The 23,832-nt window shown below is 37.7% G+C and overlaps 6 non-coding genes across 6 annotated transcripts; all 6 read right to left on the reverse strand.

Moving 5' to 3' along the window:
- Positions 1-626: 626 nt before the first annotated feature.
- On the reverse strand, positions 627-745 carry LOC142509159 (5S ribosomal RNA). Its single transcript, XR_012807346.1, has one exon. It is a non-coding gene; the product is annotated as a 5S ribosomal RNA (ribosomal RNA).
- Positions 746-1,423: 678 nt separating this feature from the next.
- On the reverse strand, positions 1,424-1,542 carry LOC142514330 (5S ribosomal RNA). The gene has a single exon (XR_012810228.1). It is a non-coding gene; the product is annotated as a 5S ribosomal RNA (ribosomal RNA).
- A 685-nt stretch (positions 1,543-2,227) lies between these two features.
- LOC142507227 (5S ribosomal RNA) lies at positions 2,228-2,346 on the reverse strand. The gene has a single exon (XR_012805488.1). It is a non-coding gene; the product is annotated as a 5S ribosomal RNA (ribosomal RNA).
- A 684-nt stretch (positions 2,347-3,030) lies between these two features.
- LOC142513774 (5S ribosomal RNA) lies at positions 3,031-3,149 on the reverse strand. The gene has a single exon (XR_012809702.1). It is a non-coding gene; the product is annotated as a 5S ribosomal RNA (ribosomal RNA).
- A 684-nt stretch (positions 3,150-3,833) lies between these two features.
- LOC142506563 (5S ribosomal RNA) lies at positions 3,834-3,952 on the reverse strand. The gene has a single exon (XR_012804852.1). It is a non-coding gene; the product is annotated as a 5S ribosomal RNA (ribosomal RNA).
- Positions 3,953-23,471: 19,519 nt separating this feature from the next.
- On the reverse strand, positions 23,472-23,590 carry LOC142507877 (5S ribosomal RNA). Its single transcript, XR_012806117.1, has one exon. It is a non-coding gene; the product is annotated as a 5S ribosomal RNA (ribosomal RNA).
- Positions 23,591-23,832: the final 242 nt, after the last annotated feature.

The following is a 23,832-nucleotide window of genomic DNA, read 5'->3' on the forward strand; positions in this document are numbered from 1 at the left end:
GCGGGCGGCGATGGACAACACACGGCACTGCTCTCGCCCAATCAAAACCATGAAGTTAAGCGTTCTGGCGCGATGGCAGAGCTAGGATGGGTGACCTCCCTGGGAAGTCCTCGTATCGCGACCCTTTACGTAAATTATGGATAAAACAATCGAAATAATTGTTTTTAATGAGTTAACCATCTCCGGAGTAATCTGCGTCATACCTTTCAGCACAGAACCGGCTCACGACAACAAAAATCGCTAAATGTTCCCAAAAAATAGAAAAGAAAAAATAGCGAATGTAAAGCTATTATTATGCCTGGGATACGATAAAATGGAACCAGAATCGAATTTCGGACATCCTAAAAGGATTTCTCGAGGAAACAGAAGCTTAACAGAAGCGGAAAATCGCAAATTAGAGGGTCTTAGAGAAAATAATTCGGCTAAAATCTCGCCAACTCATTGCGGAGTAGTGAGTCTCGTTCGTTTGCCCGTTTAAAATCAAATTAGCCTACAATTTTGTCCAAATCCGGCAGTGCCCGAGCTACTTTGATTTCACATGTCTTATCTGGTCACGATCGAGATTCAGATGATTTGAGCCGAAAATCGTCTGTCAACAAGTAATCAAAAATAGAAAAACACGAAAAGGGGTGCAACACTTGGACTTCCAAGGGGGTCATCCATCCTAGTACTGCTCTCGCCCAAGCACGCTTAACTTCGGTGTTCTGATGGGATCCGGGGCATAAGTGCAGGTATGATCCCACCCGACATTGAGTGGGATGTTTATTCTTATATCCCTTGAGTACGTGTGGAGCGGGCGGCGATGGACAACAAGCGACACTGCTCTCGCCCAATCAGAACCATGAAGTTAAGTGTTCTGGCGCGATGACAGAGCTAGGATGGGTGACCTCCCTTCGAAGTCCTCGTGCCGTGACTGTTTACGTAAAGTATGGATAAAACAGTCAAAATAATTTATTTTAATGAGTTAACCGTCTCCGGAGTAATATGCGTCATACCCTTCCGCACAGAACCGGCTCACGACATCAAAAATCGCTAAATATTCCCAGAAAAAAAAATATAAGAAAAAGAAAATAGCGAATGTAAAGCTATTATTATGCCTGGGATACGATAAAATGGAACCAGAATCGAATTTCGGACTTCCTAAACGGATTTCTCGAGGAAAAAGAAGCTTAACAGAAGCGGAATATCGTAAATTACAGAGTCTTAAAGAAATAATTCGGCTAAAATCTCGCCAGCTCATTGCGGAGTACTGAGTGTCGTTCGTTTGCCCGTTTACAATCAAATTAGCCTACAATTTTGTCCAAATCCGACAGTGCCCGAGCTACGTTGATTTCACATGTCTTATCTGGTCTCGATCGAGATTCAGATGATTTGAGCCGAAAATCGTCTGTCAACAAGTAATCAAAAATAGAAAAACACGAAAAGGGTGCAACACTTGGACTTCCAAGGGGGTCACCCATCCTAGTACTGTTCTCGCCCAAGCACGCTTAACTTCGGAGTTCTGATGGGATCCGGTGCATAAGTGCAGGTATGATCGCACCCGACATTGAGTGGGATGTTTATTCTTATATCCCTCGAGTACGTGTGGAGCGGGCGGCGATGGACAACACGCGGCACTGCTCTCGCCCAATCAGAACCATGAAGTTAAGCGTTCTGGCGCGATGGCAGATCTAGGATGGGTGACCTCCCTTCGAAGTCCTCGTGCCGTGACTGTTTACGTAAAGTATGGATAAAACAGTCAAAATAATTTATTTTAATGAGTTAACCGTCTCCGGAGTAATATGCGTCATACCCTTCCGCACAGAACCGGCTCACGACAACAAAAATCGCTAAATGTTCCCAGAAAATAGAAAAAAAAATAAGAAAAAGAAAATAGCGAATGTAAAGCTATTATTATGCCTGGGATACGATAAAATGGAACCGGAATCGAATTTAGAACTTCCTAAGTGGATTTCTTGAGGAAACAGAAGCTTAACAGAAGCGGAAAATCGCAAATTAAAGGGGTCTTAGAGAAGGAATTCGGCTAAAATCTCGCCAGCTCATTGCGGAGTAATGAGTCTCATTCGTTAGACCGTTTACAATTAAATTAGGCTACAATTTTGTCCAAATCCGGCAGTGTCCGAGCTACGTTGATTTAACATGTCTTATCTAATCCTGATCGAGATTCAGATTATTTGAGCCGAAAATCGTCTGTCAACAAGTAATCAAAAATAGAACAACACGAAAAGTAGTGCCACACGAGGACTTCCCAGGGGGTCACCCATCCTAGTATTGCTCTCGTCCAAGCAAGCTTAACTTCGGAGTTCTGATGGGATCCGGTGCATTAGTGCTGGTATGATTGCACCCGACATTGAGAAGGATGTTTATTCTTATATCCCTCGAGTACGTGTGGAGCTGGCGGCGATGGACAACACGCGGCACTGCTCTCGCCCAATCAGAACCATAAATTTAAGCGTTCTGGCGCGATGACAGAGCTAGGATGGGTGACCTCCCTTGGAAGTCCTTGTGTCACGACCGTTTACATAATTATAGCTAAAACAGTCGAAATAATTTTTTTTAATGAGTTAACCGTCTCCAGAGTCATCTGCGTCATACCCTTCTGCACCGAACCGGCTCACGACAACAAAAATCGCTAAATGTTCACAGAAAATAGAAAAAAAATAAGAAGAAGAAAATAGAAAATGTAAAGCTATTATTATACCTGGGATACGATAAAATTGAACCGGAATTGAATTTCGGACTTCCTAAACGGATTTCTCGAGGAAACAGAAGCTTAACAGAAGCGGAAAATCGCAAATTAAAGTGTCTTAGAGAAAGAATTCGGCTAAAATCTCGCCAGCTCATTGCGGAGTAATGAGTCTTGTTGGTTTGCCCGTTTACAATCAAATTTGCCTGCAATTTTGTCAGAATCCGGCAGTGTCCGAGCTACGTTGTTTTCACATGTCTTATCTTGTCCCGATCAAGATTCAGATGATTTGAGCCGAAAATAGTTTGTCAACAAGTAATCAAAAATTGAAAAAAACACGAAAAGGGGTGCAACACGAGGACTTCCAAGGGGGTCACCCATCCTAGTACTGCTCTCGCCCAAGCACGCTTAACTTCGGAGTTCTGATGGGATCCGGTGCATTAGGGCTGGTATGATCACACCCGACATTGAGTGGGATGTTTTTTCTTATATCCCTCGAGTACGTGTGGAGCGGGCGGCGGTGGACAACACGCGGCACTGCTCTCGCCCAATCAGAACCATGAAGTTAATCGATCTGGCACGATGACAGAGCTAGGATGGGTGACCTCCCTTGGAAGTCCTTGTGTCGCGACCGTTTACATAAATTATAGCTAAAACAGTCGAAATAATTATTTTTAATGAGTTAACCGTCTCCGGACTAATCTGCGTCATACTCTTCCGCACAGAATCGGCTCACGACAACAAAAAACGCTAAATGTTCCCAGTAAACAGAAAAGAAAATAAGAAGAAAATAGCGAATGTAAAGCTATTATTATGCCTGGGATACGATAAAATGGAACCGGAATCGAATTTCGGACTTCCTAAACGGATTTCTCGAGGAAACAGAAGCTTAACAGAAGCGGAAAATCGCAAATTAGAGGGTCTTAGAGAAAATAATTCGGCTAAAATCTCGCCAACTCATTGCGGAGTAGTGAGTCTCGTTCGTTTGCCCGTTTAAAATCAAATTAGCCTACAATTTTGTCCAAATCCGGCAGTGCCCGAGCTACGTTGATTTCACATGTCTTATCTGGTCACGATCGAGATTCAGATGATTTGAGCTGAAAATCGTCTGTCAACAAGTAATCAAAAATTGAAAAAAACACGAAAAGGGGTGCAACACGAGGACTTCCAAGGGGGTCACCCATCCTAGTACTGCTCTCGCCCAAGCACGCTTAACTTTGAAGTTTTGATGGGATCCGGTGCATAAGTGCAGGTATGATCACACCCAACATTGAGTGGGATGTTTATTCTTATATCCCTCGAGTACGTGTGGAGCGGGCGTCGATGGACAACACGCGGCTCTGCTCTCGCCCAATCAGAACCATGAAGTTAAGCGTTCTGGCGTGATTCCAGAGCGAGGATGGGTGACCTCCCTGGGAAGTCCACGTGTGACGATCGTTTACGTAAATTATGGGTACAACAATTGAAATAATTGTTTTTAACGAGTTAACCGTCTCCGAAGTAATATGCATCATAACCTTCCGCACGAAACCTGCTCAAGACAACAAAAATCGCTAAATGTTCCCAGAAAATAGAAAAAAAATAAGAAGAAGCAAATAGCGAATGTAAAGCTATTATTATGCCTGGGATACGATAAAATGGAACCGGAATCGAATTTCGGACTTCCTAAGCGGATTTCTCGAGGAAACGGAAGCTTAACAAAAGCGGAAAATCGCAAATTAGAGGGTTTTAGAGAAGGAATTTGGCTAAAATCTCGCCAGCTCATTGCGGAGTAATGAGTCTCGTTCGTTTGCCCGTTTACAATCAAATTAGGTTTCAATTTTGTCCAAATCCGGCAGTGTCCGAGCTACGTTGTTTTCACATGTCTTATCTGGTCCCGATCGATATTCAGATGATTTGAGCCGAAAATAGTCTGTCAACAAGTAATCAAAAATAGAAAAACACGAAAAGGGGTGCAACATGCACTGTAACGTCTCACTCATTTTTAAAATTCTACTGGACATTTTTTTTTAAATAAAAGCTCGCATTTTCGAAATAATATTTAAAATAATCGTAATAATTTGACAGTAAAAAATTAACCAAACTCATCTATAATAATTCGAAAATATAAACTAATAAAAATCTTAAAATCATCAACGTGTGAAAATATTCATTTCCTCTCAATCTCATAATACGTAATGCGAAAAACATGTGGTCCTCGGGTCGTGTCATCGCACCAGGTCTGCCTACTCAGAGTTCGGCACCTATAGTCTCCTCAACATTTAGCTCACCTGCATCACACACGCCTTGTGAGTCTAAAGAATCAACACACCTATACCAGGAATAACAAGTACATATACATAGCATACAGCAGTGAAAAATATCATACTCAACATACCTTTCATGAACTTAAAAGCATAACATAAACGTGTATTGTAAAATCATAATGCTAACATACCTTTCATTAACTTTAAAACATGAATATAAACATGTCGTATCAAATCATATCATATTAAATCATGTCATCTCATGTCATCATAAACTTAAACATTTTCTTTTTAATTGAATTCAGTTCATTAGTTGTGACTTTCGTATCAGCTCTATCGATTGATCTATCTATAAAACCGTGGTACCCGGCGGCGGGGACATCAGCGACAGCATTACCCGTCCACTGAGCCTTGGCCTCAGCTCATCATATCTCATATCATGTCAATGAAAATACGATCGTCGGGCTCCCTCTGGGGCCTTTTTCCTCACGATATCTCCAATCATATCATCGTATACATATACATCGTCAGTCACAACCAACTCCCATCATTCAAAAACACCATCATATTCACCACTTAATAAAAACATGCATATACGTAATTTTTCATTTAAACCAAGCATGCAACGTATATTTTCATAAAATCTTAAAAATCGTGATCATGATGCATAAAAATTTAAAATATAGAAAATTTGTGCTCATGGCGCTGCCAGGACAAACATCTAACCTCGGGTGCAAAATGACTATTTTGCCCCCGCAAACCCAAAAATTACCATTTTGCCCCTAGACGTAAAATTTCACGTTTTTGACATTTTCTTAATTCCATTGACTCTAACATGTCCCAAATAATTATTTAAGCCTACAAAATTTTTCCCATATTTTTATTTGGCTTAAATCGATGAATTTTAAATTAATCTTTAAACATAACATATTAACGCGCTTTAATCACGAATTAAGCCAAACCTAAGCATAAAATTCCCAAATTAAAAAATTAGACTTCTTATAATTATTTGAGCTAAAATATAATTTTTCATAATTTAATTAAGATTAAATCTAGCGTTTCAATTAATTTTGTAATTAACGTTTCGTGTTGCGATTAAATCCCGGATAAATCCAAAACTCATTATTTTGATCCGAAGCTTACCAAATTCCTTAAAATATCCCAAAAAATATTTAAAAGCATCCCTAGACGTAAACTCGAGCCCATTTTATAACTTAACCGAATTGTTTTAAAACTTGGACCGGTGTCCCGGTTTTAACCCGAATCGACTCGAAACTTAACCGTATTTTTCCCAACTTTTTACCACACCTAACAAACACTTAAAAGGCCTTATAAACATCCAGACCCATTGCTTAAACCATTCGATCAGGCCTTACAAGCTGCTGGAAATCAGCCTCTTCCCCTTTCGCCTACCCTACTACACTACCTCCCTATTCTCGCGTCCTAGCCCAACACCGATGGAACCAGGCACGGCTCAGCCTTTCCTAGACAACCATAGGGCTCCCCTGAACCTACTGCACCCACGCCATCAGCCTCATGCATCAGGCGTAGATCACCCTATCGCTACACTCCCCACAACACCAATCGAACCCAACTCGTCCAACTCTTCCCTTGCGGCTTCTAGGACAAGACCAGCAGCGTTCGTGCATTTCCATACCATGGTTCAGACCCACCAGAGTCTGTTCAAGGTCTAGAGTCGCCCTTGCACCACCAGACTGTTAGAGTAGATGCCCTGCAAGCCAACGGTTGGCTAGGAAATTTATTGACTCAAGTGTAATAAACAATCTTTATTTTAATTTAACTTTTTATGGTCTTGTTATACTTTATCTATATCCCATGCAAACAGCGTAGATAAAGTCCTTGATTATGCTTTAATACAAATGAATCGTAATTCGATGTTGAAACTCATTTGTAAACACTGCATATTCTAAATTCGTTCCTAGTCGATTCAGCCGCCTAAAACAGGGATAAAGGCCGCTTGAGCTCGATACTAGCATCTGTGATGTTGTGTACTGCGTTTCTTGGTAAGGGCATAGAGATGTCCAAACATGCAGATGGGTAGTCATATGATGATTATACCGAACAACCCTCTCTCGGACTTTCCAAGTGGTTATCATTCATCGAGAGGATAAGTCCGTGGTTATGATTGTACACCATTAGTCCCTACGACCCGGGACAAAACTGAGGCTCTATATGCTAGGGCTGTGCTTTGACTCGTTTACCGGCTCCAGGAGAGTCATCAGGTGGCGAGGTTGGGTACAGTTGCGACACATATAGGAGCCAGTGCTACGGGTGTGGATATCCTATGTGATCTGATGTAATAATAGTGCATGGAATCTCTGGCCAGAGTATGAGATGTACGTTGGAGAAGGAGTTCTCCAATAGTACACGCGATGCCACTATTATAGTTGTCACATAGTTATCGAATTATTATGCAACCCTCGATGAACTAATGGTTGCTGATTCGATTGGGATATATGAGATGAAGGGATCGTACTGTACGTTAATCATAATCTACTGGTTCTTGCAGGCACTATCAGTGATACCTAGGGGGTCATGGGGCGATGCTACTAGACGCTCTTACCATGATCCGATGGGTGCAATCAGAAATGAGTTCTGACATTCTCATGATCAATTGTTGATACATAGAATGGGGCAAATTAAGGGTAAGCCCGAATAAAGGATTATGTCCTGAATCACAAGGAGTTGTGAACCCACGGCTAGCTGTATCCCTGAACCATTGAGGGTCACACAAGCACTGGATCGTTTGTTCCCGTTGAGAGAATAAATTCAAGGAGTTGAATTTATATTATGAGATAATAAATTCAAGGAGTTGAATTTATATAAAATATTGAGAGAATAAATTCAAAGAGTTGAATTTATATTATAATATAGTAAATTCAAGGAGTTGAATTTATGATATAGTAAATTCAAGAAGTTGAATTTATGAAATTTGGAGAGAATAAATTCAAGGAGTTGAATTTATAAAATTTGATAATTTAATTTATTAAACTCAAAAGTTGGGTTTATTAAATATTAAATTTTGGAGGTGATAAATTCAAGGATTTGAATTTATAATTTAAATATTAAATTCAAATGTTGAATTTATAATTAATTTAATTTATTAAACTTAAAAGTTGAGTTTATTAAATATTAAATTAAATATAATGGGAATATGTTTAATGGGCTTGTAGGAGTACAAGTCCAACATATTAAATAATTAAAGTTATTAATGGACTTTGATTAATTGATTAAACTAGTTGGACTAGCCCAATTAATTAATCAAGCCCATTAATGTTAATTATGGAATTTAGGTCAAGGCTATTGTTTTTAGGAAAAAAAAAGAGGGAAAATTGACCTAGCCTCCAAGTCTCCCAATTTGTGATTCACGTGAATGGCAATATCAAAAATTCCTCCAAAAATATTTTTGGCCATTTTTGAAAAAAAAAAGGTTTGAGCTGTCTCTCGTTTTCAATCTCTACGCAAAAGTTCTTCTAAATTTCTAGTGCAATTTAGAAGAAGAACAAATATTCCAGTCGTGGACCAGATTAGGAGATCGAATAAAGTTCGTAGGGAATCAACAAGAGCTAATCCGTTTATACCGGATTAGTTGGAGTCCAGTGATTTATTCACAAAAGGTATAACTTTTAAAACCCTATGATGTTTATGATAAAATCATACGAGCGCCCAAAGCAAAACTTATTTTGATTGTCCAAATAAACTAAAATTTTGAAACTTCCGCTGCGTTTGGGCGTGAAGAAAACCGAGATCCAACAATGGTATCAGAGCCAGGTTTTTCTAAATCGTATGGTTTGATATTGAATAATTTATTTCTAACCACACAAGAAAATTTTTCAGAAAATTGATGCACCATAAAAATTTTATTTTTCCAGAAAACAAAAAAAAAATTTATTTTCGTTTCTGCCCGGAACTGTTCCGGGCAGCCCGTGCGCGTAGGGTCGCGCACGGGTGCGCGCAGCGTGCGCGCGGCCTGAGCGCAGAGACGCGCAGCCAACGCGCGCAGATTGTGCGCACGCTGTGCGGAGTTCCGCACAGCGCGCGGCGTGCGGAACGTCCGCACAACGTTCGGGCAGCGGGGCGGGCAGCACGGGCGGCTGCCCGGGAGTGTCTTGGGAACCGTTCTGGATAATGGGCTTGAATTGTTTGGGCCTAGGGTGCAATTTTCTGATTTTTCAAATTTTTGGGTAAAATTGAAATTTTTGAAAATTGGTTCAATTTTTATTTTTGAAAATTTAATTTTTGAAAATTAATAATTTTCTTGTAAAATAAATAATTAGAATATGATTTTAATTATTTATGGTAAAAATGAGTTTTTACAAGAAATCAATTATTATTGATTTAATTGGAAATTAAATAAATTTGTTTATTTAATTTATTAATTCTTTAATAATTGTGGTGGTTAGTGATAAAATTATTAGATATATGATTAATCAATTAATTAAATTGTTTAACTAAATTGATGTTAATATTTGATATTAAATGCATGAAAGATGATCGAGAGCCTTGACCAATGTGTTAGATGTATGTTAGGATATTTTACTGTTTTTATTCATTTTGTTAATATTTGATATTATTAAAGTGGGCCTGGTTTATGGCCCGTTCCCACCCCATGAGATGTATCCCTTATGTGCCATGGCTATTTAAATGTAATTATTAGAAATAGTGGGAGATCAAGACTGGAAGATGGTGGGCCCGATGAACGAGATGAAGACATGTAAAATATTGGAAGCTCTTGTAATAGTTGCATTTGCATCCCTGCATTGACCTAGGTTTGGACCTGGATCCATGTATGGCTCACATGGATCTAATAGTGTTGGCGATTGATCATCATTATTTATTGTTGAATGTCATATTATGATATATGCGATATATAATAGTATGCATGTATGTATATTATTAAGTAAATATAGTTGCATGAATCCGGCAAACATACAAACTCGTGGCACGCGATTTTTAAATTAAAATGATGAGACAATTTTTGAAATTAAAATCCCTCATTTTGAATAAGATTCAAAATTTATATCAAACCGAAAAAGTAAAAATTAAAAGAGTTTAATTTTTCCTTGCCTTCCATCAACCGTGGTTGCATGTTGATCGCTACCCGCGGACAGTGTCTGGCTCATATTATTGGGGAGGCCTGTACGCCGGAAAGCTGTGACTTCCATCGGACATATGATGTGAATTGAGTGGAACTCCCATGACTTCGGCTCATATTATTGGGGGAACTCATGGCGACCGTCCACTACAATTCATTATTGATGGGTTGGTTTGACACGTGAAAATAAACGGCGTCATATTATTGGGTCCTTATTAAACGTGAGGCAAAACACGCGGAGGTTGCATAGGGATGCAATTGGACTCTACCTTTTAGAAATTATAATTGGCTGATATTATTCGGGATTATAATTGGCTAATTGGACTCTACGTGCCCACTAAGAAAATGCGATTTCCCTTTTTAATCAGAGGGTGGTGGAAATGTCAAAATAGTGGGAGGGGGATTTATAAAATAAAATCCATATTTTATATCTTAAAATTATTTTAAAATAATCAGCAACTATTATTCTGTTTCCATATCAGTATATTTTTCGATTTCGTCACATAATCTAATTTTGTTATTAACAAGCTAACCGAATCTATTTTTAAAACTGGTTGGGAAATTGTTCTGAATTTGGAGAAAATGACATACACACTAATGTCAGTCCTGTTGAACTGAAAAAGCATGCAAGATGGTAAGACCATAGTATGCAAGCTAAAGTGTAACAAGCTCGCTTCTATGTCAAATGAACTGTAGGGACAGTTTGAGGAAATGTTGGATGTTGCTGACATTCGAATACACATGCAAGAGTTGCATGGTGCATGAAACTCCTACAATGATACACATTATTTTCAAGGAGCTCATGACCACACGTATGCAAGATGGGGCTTTGGCCCATGAGCATGGTGTACGTATGACTGGGCTTATTGAAAATGTGGTGGGCCTGGAATATGTGATTCCTAACGAGTTAGTTGATAACATCAATTTGTTATCTTTCTATTCCTCATTTGACGGGGTTATGGTGAACTTCAAGTTTAATAAGATATTTTGATAGCCTTGAAGAGCTAGTCAATATGCTTATGACTTATGAGATCACCATAAAATAAGAAAAAATTGTTATTTTTATAATGGGCCTTTCGTCGGACGAAAAATAACCCACAAGATAAGGGAAAGAAATGTTCCGCCCCTCACAAGGAAAAACAAACCCAATAAGAGGCAAACTCCGAAGAACACTTAAAGGTCCCACAAAGCCCGATAAGTCAGAACATATTTATTTCACTGCAAGAAGTCCGGACATAAGAAATTATATGTGCCAGAAATGTTCTGGAAATGATAAGTGAATGTCCAAGTAAACATGATTTCACAACAAACAAAAGAAAATTAGATGATCCAAATTCCACACAAATATGGCATGCTAGACTATGTCACATTTCCCAAAGAAGGATGCACAAACTAGTGGGAGAAGGCATGTTTGACTTGTCAAACATAAATTCTCTACTTACTTGTGAGTTCTGTCTAAAAGGAAAAACGACTAAGACTCCATTCGATGGAAACGTGGAACGTGCACATGGTCTACTGGATTTGATCCACACAGACGTTTGTGGCCCGCTAAGTGTTAGCACAAAATATGGGCAATCCTACTTCATTACCTTTACTAATGACCATTCGAGGTATGGGTACGTTTATTTGATGAAACACAAATCTGAAGCATTTGAAAAGTTCAAAGAGTTCAGATCTGAAGTAGAAAATCAGCTGGAAAGAAGTATTAAAGCACTTCAATCTGATCGAGGTGGAGAATACTTAAATGCTGAATTTTTGGGTTATCTAAAAGAGAATGGGATTCTCTCACAGTGGACTCTACCAGCAACACCACAATTGAATGGTGTTTCTGAACGTCGTAAGCGAACCTTGTTGGACATGGTTTGATCCATGATGGGATTCACTGAATTGCCTACATCGTTTTGGGGCTTTGCGCTTGAAACTGCGGCAATGTTGTTGAATAATGTCTACGCTAAAGCAGTTGATAAAACACCATATGAGATATGGATGGGAAAAACTCCCAAATATTCTTACGAGAGAATATGGGGATGTCCTGCTTACGTGAAGCAGACAGTGGGAGACAAACTGGATAGTAGATCCACTTTGTTCTACTTTGTAGAATATCCAAAGAATTCTGTTGGGTATTATTTCTATCGTCTCAATGAAGCAAAAGTGTTTGTTTCAAGAAATGCCACCTTTTTGGAAAAGGAATTTCTATTAGATAGAAAAGGCAAGATGATAGAACTTGAAGAAATTCAAGATACTCCCTCAACTGTAGAAGTTTAACCCATTTCCAAGAACCAGTAGTTGAAGTACAAGCTCCTAGAAGGTCTGATAGGGTTATTAGACCGCCTGCAAGATATACGCTTCTTCATGAACAAAGCCACGATGAGCATTGTGTTGGATGTGATCCAATGAATTTCAAAGAAGCAATATCTGATACTGATTCAACCAAATGGCTTGAAGCCATGCAGTCAGAAATGGACTCTATGTATTCAAACCAAGTCTGGACATTAGTGGATCCACCTGAGGGAATCGTTCCCATAGGATGCAAATGGATCTACAAAAGAAAGCTTGGGGCGGATGGGAAGGTAGTGACCTTCAAAGCAAGACTGGTTGCAAAAGGATATACTCAAAGGCAAGGAGTTGACTATGAGGAAACTTTTTCACCAGTTGCTATGTTTAAGTCCATTAGAATACTACTAGCCATAGCAGCATAGTATGACTATGAGATATGACAAATGGATATAAAGACTGCATTCCTCAACGGAGACAACAAAGAGGAGATTGATATGTCTCAACCTGAGGGATACACATCAGTGGGAAGTGAGCATAAGGTATGAAAACTTCAGAGATCAATATATGGTCTCAAGCAGGAGTCAAGGAGTTGGAACCTCAGATTTGATAGAACTATCAAAGAGTTTGGTTTTGCTAAGAACCCTGAGGAACCGTGTGTGTACAAGAAAGTTAGTGGGAGTGCAGTGACATTCCTAATACTTTATGTTGATGATATCATGCTCATTGGGAATGATGTAGGATTACTACAATCAACTAAAGTATGGTTATCCAGTAAATTCTCCATGAAATACATGGGTGAAGCATCCTACGTATTGGGAATACAAATATATAGAGCTAGATCAAATAGGATGCTCGGACTCACCCAAGCCACCTATATCGATACCATTATAAAACGATTCTCTATGGAAGAGTCCAAGAGAGGATACTTACCAATGTGTCATGGTATTACTCTATCTAAGGCAATGTGTCCCAAAACTGATGAAGAGATAGAGATGATGACACGAATTCCATATGCGTCAGCCATTGGTAGTAACATGTATAGTGTGATATAGACACGTCCTGATGTTGCTTACGCTCTGAGTGTTACAAGCAGATATCAGGCAAACCCTGGTCCAATGTATTGGAAGGCCGTGAAATATATTCTTAAGTACTTGAGAAGGACTAAGAACTTGTTCATGGTCTATGGGGTGGAGAATTGAAATTGGAAGGCTACACTGATTCTAGCTTCCAATGTGACGTAGATGATTCGAAATCGACCTCTGGCTTTGTATTCATGCTTAATGGTGCGGCTGTCTCTTGGAAAAGTTCCAAGTAAGACACCGTTGCGGATTCCACCATTGAAGCTGAATATATTGCTGCATCTGATTCAGCCAAAGAGGTAGTTTGGATGAGGAATTTTGTCCAAGAGTTGGGCGTTATTCCTAATGGAGTTGATCCAGTCCCTTTGTACTGGAACAACACTGGTGCCATTGCACGAGCAAAGGAACCAAGGTCTCATCAGCGATCCAAACATGTACTGAGGAAGTTCCACATCATACGGGAGATTGTGGGAAGATGAGACATATCAGTCGAAAGAGTCCCCTCTGCAGATAATGTTGCTGATCCACTTACATAGCCCTTGCCAGGACCATTGTTTGAGAAGCATCGCGAAGCAATGGGATTAAAGTTATGGGTAGTTGGCTCTAGGGCAAGTGGGAGATTGTTAGAGTAGATGCCCTGCAAGCCAACGGTTGGCTAGGGAATTTATTGACTCAAGTGTAATAAACAATCTTTATTTTAATTTAACTTTTTATGATCTTGTTATACTTTATCTATATGCCCATGCAAACAGCATAGATAAAGTCCTTGATTATGCTTTAATACAAATGAATCGTAATTCGATGTTGAAACTCATTTGTAAACACTGCATATTCTAAATTCGTTCCTAGTCGATTCAGCCGCCTAAAACAGGGATAAAGGCCGCTTGATCTCGAGACTAGCATCTGTGATGTTGTGTACTGCGTTTCTTGGTAAGGGCATAGAGATGTCCAAACATGCAGATGGGTAGTCATATGATGATTATACCGAACAACCCTCCCTCGGACTTTCCAAGTGGTTATCATTCATCGAGAGGATAAGTCCGTGGTTATGATTGTACACCATTAGTCCTTACGACCCGGGACAAAACTGAGGCTCTATATGCTAGGGCTGTGCTTTGACTCGTTTACCGGCTCTAGGAGAGTCATCAGGTGGCGAGGTTGGGTACAGTTGCGACACATATAGGAGCCAGTGCATTGTAGTCGGGGATTCACCGCTCATCTACGGGTGTGGATATCCTATATGATCTGATGTAATAATAGTGCATGGAATCTCTGGCCAGAGTATGAGATGTACGTTGGAGAAGGAGTTCTCCAATAGTACACGCGATGCCACTATTATAGTTGTCACATAGTTATCGAATTATTATGCAACCCTCGATGAACTAATGGTTGCAGATTCGATTGGGATATATGAGATGAAGGGACCGTACTGTACGTTAATCATAATCTACTGGTTCTTGCAGGCACTATCAGTGATACCTAGGGGGTCATGGGGCGATGCTACTAGACGCTCTTACCATGATCCGATGGGTGCAATCAGAAATGAGTTCTGACATTCTCATGATCAATTGTTGATACATAGAATGGGGCAAATTAAGGGTAAGCCCGAATAAAGGATTATGTCCTGAATCACAAGGAGTTGTGAACCCACGGCTAGCTGTATCCCTGAACCATTGAGGGTCACACAAGCACTGGATCGTTTGTTCCCGTTGAGAGAATAAATTCAAGGAGTTGAATTTATATTATGAGATAATAAATTCAAGGAGTTGAATTTATATAAAATATTGAGAGAATAAAATCAAGGAGTTGAATTTATATTATAATATAGTAAATTCAAGGAGTTGAATTTATGATATAGTAAATTCAAGAAGTTGAATTTATGAAATTTGGAGAGAATAAATTCAAGGAGTTGAATTTATAAAATTTGATAATTTAGTTTATTAAACTCAAAAGTTGGGTTTATTTAATATTAAATTTTGGAGGTGATAAATTCAAGGAGTTGAATTTATAATTTAAATATTAAATTCAAATGTTGAATTTATAATTAATTTAATTTATTAAACTTAAAAGTTGAGTTTATTAAATATTAAATTAAATATAATGGGAATATGTTTAATGGGCTTGTAGGAGTACAAGTCCAACATATTAAATAATTAAAGTTATTAATGGACTTTGATTAATTGATTAAACTAGTTGGACTAGCCCAATTAATTAATCAAGCCCATTAATGTTAATTATGGAATTTAGGTCAAGGCTATTGTTTTTAGGAAAAAAAAGAGGAAAAATTGACCTAGCCTCCAAGTCTCCCAATTGGTGATTCACGTGAATGGCAATATCAAAAATTCCTCCAAAAATATTTTTGGCCATTTTTGAAAAAAAAAAGGTTTGAGCCGTCTCTCGTTTTCAATCTCTACGCAAAAGTTCTTCTAAATTTCTAGTGCAATTTAGAAGAGGAACAAATATTTCCAGTCGTGGACCGGATTAGGAGATCGAAGAAAGTTCGTAGGGAATCAACAAGAGCTAATCCGTTTATACCGGATTAGTTGGAGTCCAGTGATTTATTCACAAAAGGTATAACTTTTAACACCCTATGAATGTTTATGATAAAATCATACGAGCGTCCAAAGCAAAACTTATTTTGATTGTCAAAATAAACTAAAATTTTAAAACTTCCACTGCGTTTGGGCGTGAAGAAAACCGAGATCCAACACAAACTTCACCTACCCACCGATCTAGACAAAGAAAACAAGAAACCCCAAGCCGCTACACATCTCGGCCTTCACTCCAAACCTACCGAACCTTACACCAGCCTCATGACTCCACTAACCTGCTCTGAACGGTCCCTTAGCATCAACAAAACGACAGCCTCCTTGCACAATTCAAGAAAATGTGAGACTTGAAACAAAAAGAATGCAATAAACACAAGAAATTCAAAGATCTTCCATAGACAAGCTTGGATCGAAACTTTTCATGAATGAACACCAAACTCAGTATATAAACGTGTATGATGCAGAAGAATGATATAAAGCGTGCCTGGTGAAAATATTTCGCAAGAAAACCGAAGAACGAGCGTCGGGAATCAAGTCGGAGAATTTTCTTACGCCTTGAATGGAAATGGCCGTGCTTTCAGCTGCTGGGATTTCTATGAAAATGTTGAGATGGGATTGAGGGTGTCGGCTGATTGGGGAGGGTAATGTTAGGTGTAGTGGGTCCTTAGGGATTTATTATGTAGTTAATTAAAATATAATAGGCCATAAGTTGTTAATTAAAGATTTAAAAAGGATTTTAAGCCCAACAAGCTTAAAAGTAGTCTCATTAAGTCCAAACACACTCCCGAAAAATATTTCGTGGTGTAAAGTTTTTGAAAATATTAGCCGAACCCTCAAAAAATCCCCCGATTCGATAAAATTTGCTTACCGGGTAAAAATAAAATTCTGCGGATAAAAATATCAAATAAATCTCAATTCTTGAAAAATACCTTTAAACATCTTATATTAATTAATAGAACTTAATCGTGTAATAAAAATAATTTTCTTGAAAATTTTCCGGTCTCTGATCCTCGTTCAAGAGCGAAATGCAACTTAAAAACCTTAATGCATGAACTTATAAAATGTATGGAATAAATTCTACCATGCATGAATTATGAATAAAATGCATAAAAATAATTAAACACAATTTAATAAAATAAAAATACATTTTATGCTTTAAAAGAATTTAATGAAATACCAAAGAATTTAATAATTTGCATGCATGTGGTTTACGTGAACTTTCCGATTTTCGGGACGTTACAATCTTCTCCCCTTAAATTGAATTTCGTCCGCGAAATTCGCTTATCCTTGATAATCACAAAGTTTAGACTCTTAATTCTAGAATCTCAATATTCCACGTTTCCGCTGCGCCACTCTGATAAAATAATAAATCTTAGGATGTACTTATGTCTCCTCAATCCTAATTATTTTGCCTATTGAAATCCTTATTTGCGAATTGCAACCTAGAACGACTTATTGCGACTTAGTTCTATTCTACTCATGCCTCAAATTCCGATTTTTCTCAAACTTCCCAATATTAGAAATGGCAGTTCGAATTTTATTGCGTCTTACTTTTCTTATACTATACACGTAATGTTCATCAATTATACATTATCATTTATGCAACTTAAGAAATCTTAACACCAAGATTTTACTGATCGACTTATATCTTCGGTGATACACTTAAAAGTTAAACCTTATCTCAAACCCATAATGATATTCGCCTAAGATCCTTGAATCGAATCATTATCTTATAGCACCAAACTTACGTAACTTAATTATTTACAAGTACATCCCTAAATATTAAATTGTTGCAAATCTTTAAATTCGAGTAGCGTTAATCCATAAAACTATCGAACTTCTACCTAATTAATAAAACACTTCTATCATCAATCACATGCTTAAACTATTTTCTTCCCAATTACAATTTAGTTGAGGCTTAAGGCCCTTGGACTTTCCTCGTTGAAATGAATGTTGCATTCTTACGTATTCTCAATGCTTCATACATACTAGCGTATAAAACTTATTAAGTCATCCCATGGGAGCATTAGACTAACTCTAATAAATCAACTTCACTTATACTCCATAGAGTTCTAGAATCCACATATCAAGCTTTTTAGATTTCTCACTCGATAAAAATCTTAATATTCATTAATTGATAACTTATGTTGAACACAACTAATTCTTTTTTTTATTATTATTATTATTTTTTCACCCAAAATTTCCTTATGAACACGTATTCCATAAACTTAAAATTCAAGCTTACGCGACCCAAATAGTATTAGATAATATAATTCCAACACACATATTCACTTATTCTCAAGTTTCTTAATAACTTACCAAAAATTCCTCAAGACGAGGTGTCCACCTCAATTCTTACATGCATCTATCGAGTAACCTAACCATCAAATATACCCAACTTTCTAGAAAATTTAAATTCCAACAAAGATATAATTTTAACACTTAAGATCATGATTAAAACTTATGCTACATCAAACCTTAAGTCCCCAAAAATAAGTTAACTTAATGTCTAATCTTGTAACTTGACTAAATGATCACTTTACCTTAAATTGTTATCACTCTAAATTCTTAATTTTTTTCCATTGTCTTATTCCATTAACATTTAGATTTTCAAGCCCAATATTGAATCATCCTACAATGCCCTTGATTGTCATTCCTTATTATATTATAAGCCAGATTATAATCAAGTTCTAATTATCTCTTCAAGCTCAAATCACCGAAAAGTCTTATCATTTAAACCATTCAATTCTCACTTACAGCTAAACAAATCCCTAAATTTCTTAAAAATTTCAAAATTAGTTCTTACTTTCCTCGAATATTATCCGAATTTGTCCTTAATCTCGAGAATCCAAAAATTACCCATAAGTTCTTGGCGTTCCTAATCCCATTTTATAGGTTTCTCGTAACATAAAATTCAATAATCTTAACTTTATTAGACCCAAGATCAATTCTCATAACCTCGAAAATTACTGATTTTACCCAAGTGTTCCTCAAAAGTTCGAATTTTAATCCTCAAAATTTCAAAATTTACAATTTGGTCCTTAAAATTGTCAAAGATTACAATTTTGGCCTTATAACTCCTCGAAATTTGCATTTTTTTTCCATAAAATTTTCGACTTGGACTCATTAAACCTTAAAATTCTCAAAACTAAAAATTTAATCCCAAAGTTTGGTAAATTCGAAATAGTCCCTTAGAATTTTATTGTTGCACTTAGGTCCTCAATTATTTGTTATTACAATTAGGTCCTTTAAATTCTCAATCAATTCAATTAAATCCTTAGGTCCCATTAGGTAGAGAATGCATCCTAAATAAATTCTACGTTTTTATACTTCCAAAAATCGTCGTAGTTTTCGAATCATTAATCCTTGTATGGATTCATCAAAAATTAATTCAACTAGTAACCACGAACTATCAATAATTTCTTAGAAATTCTACAAGTCCCAAAAGCATTCATAACTTTCAAGATTAACTTATTACCCCAAAGAGTAGAACATCAGTACTTCTAACCTAAAAATCGATATAATCAAATCATTATCCACTTCTCCTAAAGACCAATATTCGAATTCTTAGACACTGTCCAATTCCAAACGTAACCAACATGCAATTTAATCTAGTTTTTAAAACAGTAAATCCTTAAATCATAAAAGCAGTTAAACATATACCGTAAATCATCATAAAGCGTAAATCATGTTAACATGCAGGTGATATGAGTAAAACATTTAAAACATTGAAATCATAAAAGCTTACAGACTTGAGGCTTGAAGACTGAGCTGCAGAAACTGGAGGTGGCACAACCCTATACATGGCCCTTGCTCTGATACCAACTGTAACGTCTCACTCATTTTTAAAATTCTACTGGACATTTTTTTTAAATAAAAGCTCGCATTTTCGAAATAACATTTAAAATAATCGTAATAATTTGACGGTAAAAAAATAACCAAACTCATCTACAATCATACGAAAACATAAACTAATAAAAATCTTAAAATCATCAACGTGTGAAAATATTCATTTCCTCTCAATCTCATAAATCGTAATGCGGAAAACATGTGGTCCTCGGGTCGTGTCATCGCACCAGGTCTGCCTACTTAGAGTTCGGCACCTATAGTCTCCTCAACATTTAGCTCACCTGCATCACACACGCCTAGTGAGTCTAAAGAATCAACACACCTATACCAGAAATAACAAGTACATATACATAGCACACACCAGTGAAAAATATCATACTCAACATATCTTTCATGAACTTAAAAGCATAACATAAACATGTATTGTAAAATCATAATGCCAACATACCTTTCATAAACTTTAAAAGATGAATATAAACATGTCGTATCAAATAATATCGTATTAAATCATGTCATCATAAACTTAAACATTTTTTTTAATTGAATTCAGTTCATTAGTTGTGACTTATCGATGGATCCATCTATAAAACCGTGGTACTCGGCGGCGGGGACATCAGCGACAGCATTACCCGTCCACTGAGCCTTGGCCTCAGCTCATCATATCTCATCTCATGTCAATGGAAATACGATCGTCGGTCTCCCTCTGGGGCCTTCTCCCGTAAACGGGCTCCCTCTAGGGCCTTTTCCCTCACGATATCTCCAATCCTATCATCGTATACATATACATCGTCAGTCACAACCAACTCCCATCCTTCAAAAACATCATCATATTCACCACTTAATAAAAACATGCATATACGTAATTTTTCCTTTAAACCAAGCATGCAACGTATATTTTCATAAATTCTTAAAAATCGTGATCATGATGCATAAAACTTTAAAATATAGTAAATTTGTGCTCATGGCGCTGCCAGGACCAACATCTAACCCCGGGTGCAAAATGACCATTTTGCCCCTGGAAACCCAAAAATTACCATTTTGCCCTTGGACGTAAAATTTCACGTTTTTGACATTTTCTTAATATCATTGACTCTAACATGTCCCAAATAATTATTTAAGCCTACAAAAGTTTTCCCATATTTTTATTTGGCTTAAATCGATGAATTTTAAATTAATTTTTAAACATAACATATTAACGCACTTTAATCCCGAATTAAACCAAACCTTAGCATAAAATTCCCAAATTAAAAACTCAGACTTCTTATAATTATTTGACCTTAAATATAATTTTTCATAATTTAATAAAGCTTAAATCTAGTGTTTCAATTAATTCTGTAATTAACGTTTCGTGTTGCGATTAAATCCCGGATAAATCCAAAACTCATTATTTTGATCCGAAGCTTACCAAATTCCTTAAAATATCCCAAAACATATTTAAAAGCATCCCTAGACGTAAAATCGAGCCCATTTTATAACTTAACCGAATTGTTTTAAAACTTGGACCGGTGTCTCGGTTTTAACCCGAATCGACTCGAAACTTAACCATATTTTTCTTAACTTTTTACCACACCTAATAAACACTTAAAAGGCCTTATAAACATCCAGACCCGTCGCTTAAACCATTCGATCAGGCCTTACAAGATGCTGGAAATCAGCCTCTTCCCCTTTCGCCTACCCTACTACACTACCTCCCTATTCTCGCGTCTTAGCCCAACACCGATGGAATCAGGCACGTCTCAGCCTTTCCTAGACCACCATAGGGCTCCCCTGAACCTACTGCACCCACGCCATCAGCCTCATGAATCAGGCGTAGATCACCCTATCGCTACACTCCCCACAACACCAATCGAACCCAACTCGTCCAACTCTTTCCTTGCGGCTTCTAGGACAAGACCAGCAGCGTTCGCGCATTTCCAAACCATGATTCAGACCCACCAGAGACTGTTGAAGGTCTAGAGTCGCCCTTGCACCACCAGACTTCACCTACCCACCGATCTAGACAAAGAAAACGAGAAACCCCAAGCCGCTACACATCTCGGCCTTCACTCCAAACCTACCGAACCTTACACCAGCCTCATGACTCCACTAACCTGCTCTAAACGGTCCCTTAGCATCAACAAAATGGCAGCCTCCTTGCACAATTCAAGAAATGTGAGACTTGAAACAAAAAGAATGCAATAAACACAAGAAAATCAAAGATCTTCCATAGACAAGCTTGGATCGAAACTTTTCATGCATGAACACCAAACTCAGTATATAAAACGTGTATGATGCAGAAGAATGATATAAAGCGTGCCTGGTGAAAATATTTCGCAAGAAAACCGAAGAACGAGCGTCGGAAATCAAGTCGGAGAATTTTCTTACGCCTTGAATGGAAATGGCCGTGCTTTCAGCTGCTGGGATTTCTATGAAAATGTTGAGATGGGAGTGAGGGTGTCGGATGATTGGGGAGGGTAATGTTAGGTGTAGTGGGTCCATAGGGATTTATTATGTAGTTAATTAAAATATAATAGGCCATAAGTTTCTAATTAAAGATTTAAAAAGAATTTTAAGCCCAACAAGCTTAAAAGTAGTCTCATTAAGTCCAAACACACTCCCGAAAAATATTTCGTGATGAAAAATTTTTGAAAATATTAACCGAACCCTCAAAAAGTCTCCTAATTCGATAAAATTTGCTTACCGGTAAAAATAAAATTCTGTAGATAAAAATACCCAATAAATCTCAATTCTTGAAAAACACCTTTAAAACATCTTGTATTAATTAATAGAACTTAATCGTGTAATAAAAATAATTTTCTTGAAAATTCTCCGGTCTCTGATCCTCGTTCAAGAGCGAAATGCAACTTAAAAACCTTAATGCATGAACTTATAAAATGTATGGAATAAATTCTACCATGCATGAATTATGCATAAAATGCATAAAAATAATTAAACACAATTTAATAAAATAAAAATACATTTTATGCTTTAAAAGAATTTAATGAAATACCGAAGAATTTAATAATTTGCATGCATGTGGTTTACGTGGACTTTTCGATTTTCGAGACGTTACACGCCGCACTGCTCTCGCCCAATCAGAACCAAGAAGTTAAGCGTTCTGGCGCGATGGCAGAGCTAGGATGGGTGACCTCCCTGGAAAGTCCTCGTGTCGCGACCGTTTACGTAAATTATAGCTAAAACTGTTGAAATAATTGTTTTTAATGAGTTAACCGTCTCCGGAGTAATCTGCGTCATACCCTTCCGCACAGAACCGGCTCACGACAACAAAAATCCCTAAATGTTCCCAGAAAATAGAAAAAAAAATAGGAAAAAAAATTAGCGAATGTAAAGCTATTATTATGCCTGCGATACGATAAAATGGAACTGGAATCCAATTTCGGACATTCTAAGCGGATTTCTTGAGAAAACGGAAGCTTAACAGAAGCGGAAAATCACAAATTAGAGGGTCTTAGAGAAAGAATTCGGCTAAAATCTCGCCAGCTCATTGTGGAGTAATGAGTCACGTTCGTTTGCCCGTTTACAATCAAATTAGCCTACAATTTTGTTCAAATCCGGCAGTGCCCGAGCTACGTTGATTTCACATGTCTTATCTGGTCCCGATGAAGATTCAGATGATTTGGGCCGAAAATCGTCTGTCAACAAGTAATCAAAAATAAAAAAACACGAAAAGGGGTGCAACACGAGGACTTCCAAGGGGGTCACCCATCCTAGTACTGCTCTCGCCCAAGCACGCTTAACTTCGGAGTTCTGATGGGATCCGGTGCATTAGTGCTGGTATGATCGCACCCGACATTGAGTGGGATGTTTATTCTTATATCCCTAGAGTACTTGTGGAGCGGGCGGCGATGGACAACACGCGGCACTGCTCTCGCCCAATCAGAACCATGAAGTTAAGCGTTCTGGCGCGATGGCAGATCTAGGATGGGTGACCTCACTGTGAAGTCCTCGTGTCTCGACCGTTTACGTAAATTATAGCTAAAACTGTCGAAATAATTGTTTTTAATGAGTTAACCGTCTCTGGTGTAATCTG

Source organism: Primulina tabacum, chromosome 10, assembly GCF_025594145.1.
Source record: "Primulina tabacum isolate GXHZ01 chromosome 10, ASM2559414v2, whole genome shotgun sequence".
Lineage (NCBI taxonomy): Eukaryota > Viridiplantae > Streptophyta > Magnoliopsida > Lamiales > Gesneriaceae > Primulina > Primulina tabacum.